Below are 10,215 nucleotides of genomic sequence, written 5' to 3'. Positions count from 1 at the left end.
ATTTTATCGCACAGATGAATACACGATTTCCCTCGCATGCCTCAAATATGCAATTGGGTTGCTTTATAGTTGACCCAGGTCGTGTACTATTTATAAAACCCACAATATTCCCTGTTGCTTTTGGCCTTCCAGCAATGTATATAGCCACACTTTTACTTTGATTATTGTCTTTCTATTGTATATAATTTTCTGAGAGGGCATACCTACACATACTTTTTTTATATTTAACAATATGCATCCAACTTTTGTAATCGTAACATGGTCCAACATACTCCATCAATTCAGAAACTTTGTTGTAAGACACTTTTATGCCGTCCATAGAAAATAGGCCCAAACCATGTAGTGATGATGGTGCTATGTGATATATCCTCTCGTTAACACAAAAATCAGTGTTTATTGGAGGAAGTTCCTTGGGTACCCAATGTTTTTGTAGATGTTGGTACCTCAAGGGCACCTCAATATCGCCTTCCGTCTCATCATCATAAGAACATGACCCCCCTTGAGCAAGGAAAGATTTCATGTGTTTATTGAATTTCCTTCTAGTCCTTTGACCTCTACTTAATCTCCCTGTTCTAGATAAACTGCATGTCTCACTTTCCTCTTCTATTCCTATATTTCCCTCACTCGAGGAAGACACTTCTGACAAATACCTATTCGCTGGTACCTGCAAATGGGAGAGATCTTAGAAGACATCAATCTTACTATTGATAAGTGTATTAAATAGACTATCTATAAGGAGTATTGACTTATACTTGTCGATCCATGAGACTGTGCGGGATGCTCCTGAAAGGGGTTCAATTTCCTGCAAATGTAATTCAATTATCGTGAGCATAATCACATCATAATCATAATCACATCCATCATTAGCATCACATAAAAATTAAAAAAATTAAAAGGTACACAATAAAACACTTAAATCAGGCTCACATTATAAGCCTACAAGGGAAGTAGGCCTAGTGAAGGGCTAAAACTGGGTTTTTGTATTAGCTGATGAGTTGAGGGCTTAGTCACCTTGGGGACATGCTATTTGAAGTTGTTTGATGTGTGTGGAGGTGGAGGAAACACCTAGACTAAAGCCACTTGCATAACATTTTGAAATTCAGTTAGATATTTTATATTAATTAAGATAACTGTAATTTCTTCCAAAACCCATTATAATAATTTTAAAATGGATTACTGGTTTCTTTTTACTTACCATGTAAATCCCATAGATCTAAATACATGTACTGAAATAAGTTTTCTAGTTTTATTCTGTAAATCAACATACTGATACAATGTTATTCCTATTCTAAAATGAAATGTTAGAGATACTTGAATTATTAACCAACAAATTGGGTAAGCACTTATATTATGTTTTCCCTATGAATTTTATTCTAGGTACAACTCCCTTTTATAGATATTTAATGAATTCCCTTTTCTAAACTAAACACTTACAAATGTTTTTGACCTGAAAGAAAATAAGGCTCAATACATCCACGCATCAATATGTGTTTTAAATAGTTTTATTTAATTAATTTAGATTAATAGTTAATTTAGATTAGCAGTATTCTATTTGTAGTTGAAACTTGTAGCTTTTAAATAGATAATGAATAAACTATGTAACCATATATATAAGACAAATATATTTCTATCAAGAAATGAATATTAAATAGATTAAGGATTGATGGCATACCTCTAAATTCCATCATCATCATCCTCGTCGTCGTCATCATCATCATCATCATCATCATCGTCCTCATCATCATCATCATCCTCATCATCATCATCGTCCTCGTCATCATCATCCTCCTCGCCATCATCGTCGTTGTCGTTGTCATCGTCATCATCATCATCAAAATCATCATCAACATCAACATCATCTTCATCATCATCATCAATAGCAGCATCATCGTCATCATCATCTTCTTCTTCTTCATGAAAATTTGTGTCAGGAACATCATCCAATTGTAGACACCTAAAAACCTTTAGAAAATAAAGTATTTTTATTTTCTGAAAAAGTCCTAATGACATCATCATTAATTAATTAATTAATTAATTTTTATGCCATTAAATCCCTTTATCTTAATTAAAAATATTTAACTAAGGAATCCCTCCCAAAAATGTTTAAATCTTATTTAAACATTATTACCTTATTTATTAATTATTTAATTAATAAATTGACCAAAAAACCCAAAATAAATAAAAAATTTATTTTCTGCCCAAAACTTGGCCAATTTCCTTAAGACCACTAACCTCTTCCAAAATCTTCTAATCCTTCTTTAATTTTAATTAAAGGCTAATCCCATCATTTGCTACCCCTAATCCCAACTCAAAATATTTAATTAAGATTAAATATTAATCTTCACGTTTATTAAAAAAGTTTTAATAAATATCTCCTCAACCCAAACCCTTGAAATAAATAAAACTTTATTTATTTCCTAAAAATCTAATTTATCCTCATCCTAAGAAGTTCTAGACTCTTCTAGAAAGTCTTCATCCTCATCCTAGGAAATTCTAGACTCTTCTAGAAAGTCTTCATCCTCATCCAAAGCCTAGACTCTTCTAGAAGATGTCTTTAACCTTAATCCTAATCCCCTCCTAACCTTGTCACATTCCCTAAACATGGGTTAAGACTTGCTAACTCAAGCCAAAGTTAACAAATATCTCCTCCTTCACCCACCCTCATTAATTGTAATCCACTTGCCATCCACTTGCCTAGTCCTAAGCCATCTCTAACCCTTCCTCTAATCATTTTTACAACCCTAAGCAAGCTTAAAACCTCCCTAAACCCTCAAATTCGAATTTCATGGTATCTCTCACAAATATCTTCAACCACAAAACTTTATAAAGTCCACTAGGTCATAAATGACTCTTACAAGCCCTTTTATGGCTCTTACAAGTCATTATGAGGGTCTTTATGAAGATTTTATCCCTTGAGCCTTCTTTGTTGATTCATCCTTCCCCTTTCCTCCATCCTCTCACCATGTGACATGTGTCACTCATTGATTGGTTGTAAGGAAGCACAATCCATGTGCTCTCCTCTCATGCAATCTAAGCCCTCCATGAGATTTTTCCCATCCTTGCATCTTAGCCCTCAATCCCTCAAGCCTCTTGCCTATAAATTGGATCCTTTCCCTTTGCAAAATAACACAATCCATGAAGTAAAGTTATAATACTATTTTGAGAGCCAAATCCATACTAAAGCCATCTATCCACACCAAAAATCCACAATCATCCATTGAAGCCTTTGGAAGCATATTGAGCATACATCCTATCCATTTAGATAAAACCACTCAACAAGAGAGCTTCTCATTGAGAGAGCCCATTAATGGCTCATATTTTCAATTGAGAGCTCATCTTAGTCTATCTTGAAGTTTATGAATTTTGTTTAGTTTGTAGAAGCTTTATTTAAATTTGGTTTCTATTAGCATACTAACATTGCTCATATACACCAATAACTGTCGATCGTGATTACCATCTACATCATCTTCTACTTCTTCGATATCTTCTTCTTCCATCGCATTATACTTTATTGGCCTTCCTCTCAGTTCATGTCTAACAACAAATGACCAACCCGGTTTATGTGGAACCTCTGAGTAAAATACCTGCTCACATTGGCTTGGAAGAACATAAGGCTCATCCCCAACTTGCTCAAATGACCTTGTATTAACCATTGTAAATCCATTATCATGTTCAATAACAGTTCTATCAGGATCATTTGGATTAAGTCGTAGCTTGTACCATTTGACAACAAAGAGTACTAATTTGAAGGAACTAAAGTCACACTCAATTATCTCATCCAAAATGCCATAGTATCGATTTTCAGACTCTTGAGGATGTAAGTCGTTTCTAGATGAAATATTAGTCACTTGAAAGACTGCAGTTATTCCTGAATCAAAAGTTTTCTTTGTGTCATCCAACACTTTGACACAAAATTTTTGACCATTACAGAACATAGCCTTGTGGTGTTTAACTTGCAATAATATGTGAAACATATCAAAATTATTGTATCGTGAGTTGATAAACATACGGGTGATTAATAAATTTGTACGTACCTAGAAATCTCTTGAACCACGTGCTAAATCTATTTCCCTTTGTGTAACATTGGAATCTCCATTACGATGAGCTTCTTTAACCAATGAAGATACACCTTCCCATGTTAATGTGCAACCAGAATGTTGACATTGTTCAATCCATACCATCATCCAATCAAGATTGTTTGCAATATACAAATGTAGTGCATCCCACTCTCGAGCACCTGTACAAAAAAAAAAATAGACAACTTACAACCGATTTATTTTGAAGATTAAGAAATAATTTATTACAATAACATCTTATAATTTATTACCTCTCACTTTCCTCAATGTACCTTTCCCCATCAAGTACTCCCCTTCTAATTTTTTAAAAGGCTCGAGATCCCAAATGCGATCTACATGGATATTTGATGCAAACTTAGGAAGATATTCAGTAATGTACACCATAGTCTGGTATACCATATATCCCTCTACCATAGAACCCTCAGGATGTGCTCTTTGTCAAACCAAAGCCTTCAAAGATTTCAAATGCCTCTCAACCATCCACATTGACCTAGTGTGTACAGGTCCACACAATTCAATCTCCTCAACTAGGTGTATGAGGTAGTGTTCCCGTGCATTGAAAAAAGTTGGAGGTAGACACTTTTGCATTTCACACAGTAAATGAGGAATTCTTCTCTTCCAATAGTTTATATCTTCTTTATGGATTTCTTTAGATGACAACCACCTACATTAAGAGATTCAAGTCACAAAAAATATATAGATATGAGACTTTACAAAATAATATACAATAGATTACATAGCAAGAAAAACAAATCACGAATATAATAAATATATACAACAAATTGAATAGATATTACTGCTTACCTCATATATTTTCCAAGATCGTATATCACTTGTTTGATGTTATTGTTGAAGTGCTCTGGGAGAGATAGAGGAAGCACGTACTACAGTAATTAAAAACCAATCATTTCATTGCTTTCTAACATAACATAATGAACAATTCACGTAGTTTATGAATATATTGTAAATACAAAAGAACATAACTTACCTTGACGAAAGTATGCCAATCATGCGTTTTGAGCCCTGGCCCAAATTCACTTTTTTTTGATATGAGATTGTTTATGTTCGCAGCAAATCCTGTTTGAAATCAAATTTTTCGTATGACTTCTTTTATGGCATCACTTTGCTGCTCCATTAATAACCATGGAAGGGCACTTATATTAATTTGATCTCTGTTGCTATTTGAGTGAATGAAATTTTTCAATGCATGATTGGATTCATGTATGTCATTACAAATTTTGACAATTTTTTCTTTGTCACGCCTTCCATCCAATATTTTTCATAATGTCTCTGTTATATTCTTTCCAATATGCATAGTATCAAACAAATGTACAATTTGTAAGTGCTCGTAGTAGGGAAACCTACTAAATTGTTTGGGATAGCTTTTTAGTCCCTTTGGAAGGTTGTCAGTATTGCCTTGACGACCTTCACGATCATCAATTACACAATTAGTCAACAAAAATCACAATAGAAATATATAAATTACAAACATAAACCATTAGGTGGAATGACATTACCTCGACGATTAATTCTATTATATTCCAACTTCCATAGGCGAGGTGTCATTCTTCGTGGCTTTGATGTAGTCTCTTCTTTCCCATTGAAAAGATGTTTTTCCGTACTTCGATACTTATGATTCCTGTGGAGGAAGTGTCTACACTCATCAAACACCTACTTTCCTAAAATTTTTGAATGACGAGATTTCATCTTTGGACCACAAACTGGACATGCAAATTTTCCTTTTTTTTGAAGACCTACAAGATAATGATGTAATTGGATTATTAAATATGTTGATTTTTATAATTAGAATTATTGTGCGCAACTTGAATTCACTATAACATACCACAATAATGTGTTAGCCCTAGGGCATCATGTATTGTCCATGCAAGTATTGCATGTAATTGAAATTGTCTTTGTCATATTGGTCTAGACACGTCATACATAGTGACACCATTCCATAACTCCACCAACTTGTCGATAAGAGGATCAATATATACATTCATATCTTTTACTTGATATTTACCTACTTGAATGAACAGTAACATTACATAGTTATTGTGACCATTTTACTGCAAGATTTGTAAGTACGTGTAAATTAATAACTATCAAATGATAAGATACCTGGAACAATCATTGCCAACATAATGTGCTCCCTCTTTATTGACATCCACGGAGGAATGTTATTGTTGATAACAAAAACATGCCACACCGAGTAAACAGATCTCATCTCTCCAAATGGATTGACACCGTCCGCTGCCAATGAAAGCCTGAGATTACGAGGTTCTTCTTTGAAGTGTTGCCACTTTTCCTCTATGTGCTTAAATGCCGAACCATCCACAGGGATTCGAATAAAGTCATCTCGACTTCTATTGCGTGCATGATAATCCATAAATTGAGCCAAGCTACTACACCTGAATAATTGTCGCATCCATGGAATAATGGGGATGTAACGAAGAACCTTTTGAGGCACCTTTTTTGTTAGTCGATCTGTTCGATATCTACTCGTATGACATATAGGGCATTGTGTTGCAAATTCATGTTCTTTATAATATATAATATGATCATTGGGACAAGCATGTATTGCTTCATACTCCATTCCAATATCTTTCATAACAGCAGTTAATTCTCGATATGAGCGAGGTAGAATATTTGATGATGGTAACAGAAACTCACCTATCAATCTACAACAAAAAATATAAGTTGTTAATATAAACAATATTAGTGGTACATTATTCACCCTTTGTTAACTATAAAGACATATATGACATACCTTAATATACGTGACATTGTTATGTTGGATAAACCATTCATAACCTTCAAGTTCAACAACAACAATACAACAGAGAGAAGAGTTGTTTGGGAGTCTTTGTATAGGGGCTCGTATGCCTTCTGAAGTAGAGGTACATCGAGGCTATCATCATCATCATGATCAGATATGCTTGGACTAGATGTGTCATGGATCAATGTATTTATACCATCCTCTTCAATTGTGTTTTCTGGCGCATGATCGTCATCTTCCATGGGATCATTATCTTCACCTTGGATATTTGCACCTCCATGTTCCTCCACTTCGAAAACCATATTCTTCGGATTGTTGTGGTTCATATCATGTACTTTCCTGGGAAGATCAACCTATATAAAATTGATTAACATAAATAAACCATGATCATCAACTCATCATCAAGTGATTTCATATGTATATAAATTGTTAAAATGATATAATGAACGACTTACCAGTGGATGATAGTCATGCCCCCCTTCAATGTGACCATTCTCCCTACAATGTCTCTTAACTGTTTTGATTAGCAGTCTTCTACGGTTTAAGCCCTTACAAATATTTCAAGGACAATATCATTTTTCATCACCTTTTCTTTTCAAGTTAGACCACAATCTAGTGATTGTCTCCCTGTTTTGTTCTTCACTTATATTATCTGACATGATCGTTCTTTGCAAGAAGCAAAAATCAGGCTATGAAAACTTCGGTCTACAACTTTCAAAAACTAAGCAAAACTGTTGAAAGTACACAAATCTTCTTAGACCTAGCTAAATACTTTAATATTTTAAAAATACTTTCTTTGACTTCATTCCTAAGATTATTTGTAAAACTTTGACCAACCGCTTGAAGGTCTTATTTCAAGAGACCTTACAACATTAAGCCACTAAAAGCAATTTCAAAACATATAAGCTAAAAGTCTAGTTAAAATATACATTAGAATTTTTTTTTAAAAAAATTTCATACCCGAGAGCGCGGCTATAACTCGTGCAACGGCCTTCTTGCTTAGCTGTAGAAGCTCTCTAGCAATCAAATTATACAAACTACAAGGCCTAACAAAAATTTCAAAACATATAAGCTACAAGTCTAGTTAAAATATACATTAGATTAGATTCAACAATAGCAAGCAATGTTATTCAGAATTAGATTCAACAAACCTTAGTAGTGTAAATAGCCATCTCCTCTAAACTGGACTCCAAACACGAGGGGGCATTCACATACTCTTCCCCTAAAGGTATCCTAAAGAACAAAAGCCACTATTCTTGAGTTTGTGAATTGCACCTTGAGATGAATGAAGCTTAAAAGGAATAAAAATTGTTTTCATACATTTAAATCAGGATGTAATATTTATTCATAAGTATATACCTTGCAAGCACTTAAAATTGTTGTTATATGTGTTGCGGGAAAAGAAGAATTTTATACTTATGTGTATAGACGCACTTCCTGTATGCGATCCAAAGCTCGAATGTTATCAAGTGTGTCCAATGATGGGGAGAGACCTCCGTGCAAGCAGAAGATCTGCAATGAAACAAAAGAAAAGAAAATTTTCTTATAGTAAGAACAAGTTTGTTGTGTTGCACAGGGTACCAACAAAATAGTGTATAATATATTTTTCTTTACCTGGCTTTCAATTCAGCATGAGAGCCTTTAATAGAAAATTCAAGTTGATAACATATTTAACAAGAGCTGCAGGGCAGCATAGTTCTTGCGTAAGTCCAAGAAAATGTGTGAGGATTGACATAGATTTGTGTAAGTCCAAGAAGATGTGTGAGCATTGACATAGATTTTGTGAGCATTTTCTATGTAATGAAGATTTTACTGCAAATGGAATGAACCTAGGGGTGGATTGGTAAACTGATTATTTGTATCAAATGGTGTAAAATTGAAACTAACACCATTTCAATTAGCCACGCCACTCATGGACTGTTCCTCCATATGTTATAATACTTTCATCATATATCAAAAATATGAAATAGAATATGTAGCACACTGAAATAAAGCATTAAAAGATAGTGTCTAAATGTAATTAAATATATGGAATTGGTTATAAGAATCTATACAAATCAATCAGAATGGGTTGAAATCAGTGCCCAACTTAAGAAGATCAACACTAATAATATGTCAAATATTTATTGTTAATTTTTGCTCGTAGCTGTAGGGAAATTAGGTAAGCGAGCAACAAAAGAGCTAATAGTTTGTAAGAGTATACCATTTAAACTGTGTATGCTCATTTAACAAGAGAGCCCATAATTTGGCATGAAATACTCAAGACAATATATTTGATATGCATCTTACTTCAGCATTTCATGTAAACGTGCATATCAACTCCAAGTGTCAAATGTCAGCTGTAAGTGCAACAATGCAAGTTTCCATCTGTGTAACTTGTTTTTCTACTACAGTCAATGCTGATACATCCTGCTTTAACATAAATAGATTCAAAGGGAAGCATTGCCAACTTAAGAAAAATAGTAAAAATATACAGATGGATAAATGATGCATTTGTTTGGTATATTGTTAACTAGTTGAGCAATAACAGAAGCTATGCTGACTGCTTGAAACTTTTTGTATGGCTTTTCCTACCCCTGTGAAGAAGATGAAAAAATGCCATAGATAGTAAATAAAAGGAATTAAGCCTACTAACAACAACATGATTTGCATTGACAGAAAAAACCACAAATCCATACATTTAAAGAATGACTTGAGTGATCTTTCAAACAATTTGAAAATGAGCTCTGAACAAATACTTTTAACCATATTTCCTTTTATTATGCTATGTCTCCCTGCAAGAAAAATAAATAGATCTACAAGAAAAATATTACACATGCTCATCTGCATGCCAAACTAAACATGCAATTAAACAAGTGTTACACCATTTGTAGAAATGGGAAGCTCAGGAGCACCCTCTGCAAGAATGATAGGCCCAACACTTTGGTACTTGCTCCCTCATGCCAAAACGTGCCAGCAAGCACAACAACCTTCTACTCTCTAACATCTAGATGATAGATCATAGAGTGAGATCTGAAACATTGTGATTCAAAAAACATATACAATCTCTTCTAGAAACAACATCAAGTAAAATATTGGATAGCAGAAAAATTGTTATGTATAACAGAAAGTTGTTTTTAAATAAACTTAAGCAATTTTTAATTTACCAAAGTTTTTCCTAAGCCCACATTTGCCAATTGTGTAAGGAACTTCATATGATGCTGCGAGGAATGTGTTGATGAAGCCAAAAAATGTGATTTTTTGATTAATCACTAATTGCCAACGTTCATGATTACCTTTTCCAACCGTCGCAAATTGACCTCTAATGTATTAGTGAGTTAAATTAAAAATAATTTATTATAATTGTTAGAAGTATTTAAT

General features: G+C 33.7%; 2 long non-coding RNA genes across 2 annotated transcripts; both read right to left on the bottom strand.

Annotated features, from left to right (window-relative positions):
- Positions 1–8,013: 8,013 nt before the first annotated feature.
- On the bottom strand, positions 8,014–8,556 carry LOC149528005 (uncharacterized). The gene is made up of 3 exons (XR_016359265.1): positions 8,470–8,556; positions 8,272–8,367; positions 8,014–8,088 (listed from the first exon to the last, which is right to left on the bottom strand). It is a non-coding gene; the product is annotated as an uncharacterized LOC149528005 (long non-coding RNA).
- A 388-nt stretch (positions 8,557–8,944) lies between these two features.
- On the bottom strand, positions 8,945–9,828 carry LOC149528004 (uncharacterized). The gene is made up of 2 exons (XR_016359069.1): positions 9,720–9,828; positions 8,945–9,264 (listed from the first exon to the last, which is right to left on the bottom strand). It is a non-coding gene; the product is annotated as an uncharacterized LOC149528004 (long non-coding RNA).
- Between the last annotated feature and the right edge of the window lie 387 nt (positions 9,829–10,215).

The sequence above is a fragment of the Cupressus sempervirens genome, chromosome 11 (genome assembly GCF_028749045.1).
Source record: "Cupressus sempervirens isolate cs-2001-9-10 chromosome 11, ASM2874904v1, whole genome shotgun sequence".
NCBI lineage: Eukaryota > Viridiplantae > Streptophyta > Pinopsida > Cupressales > Cupressaceae > Cupressus > Cupressus sempervirens.
The sequence above is the reverse complement of the archived record's forward strand: the minus strand, read 5'-3'. Positions and strand labels throughout refer to the sequence as shown.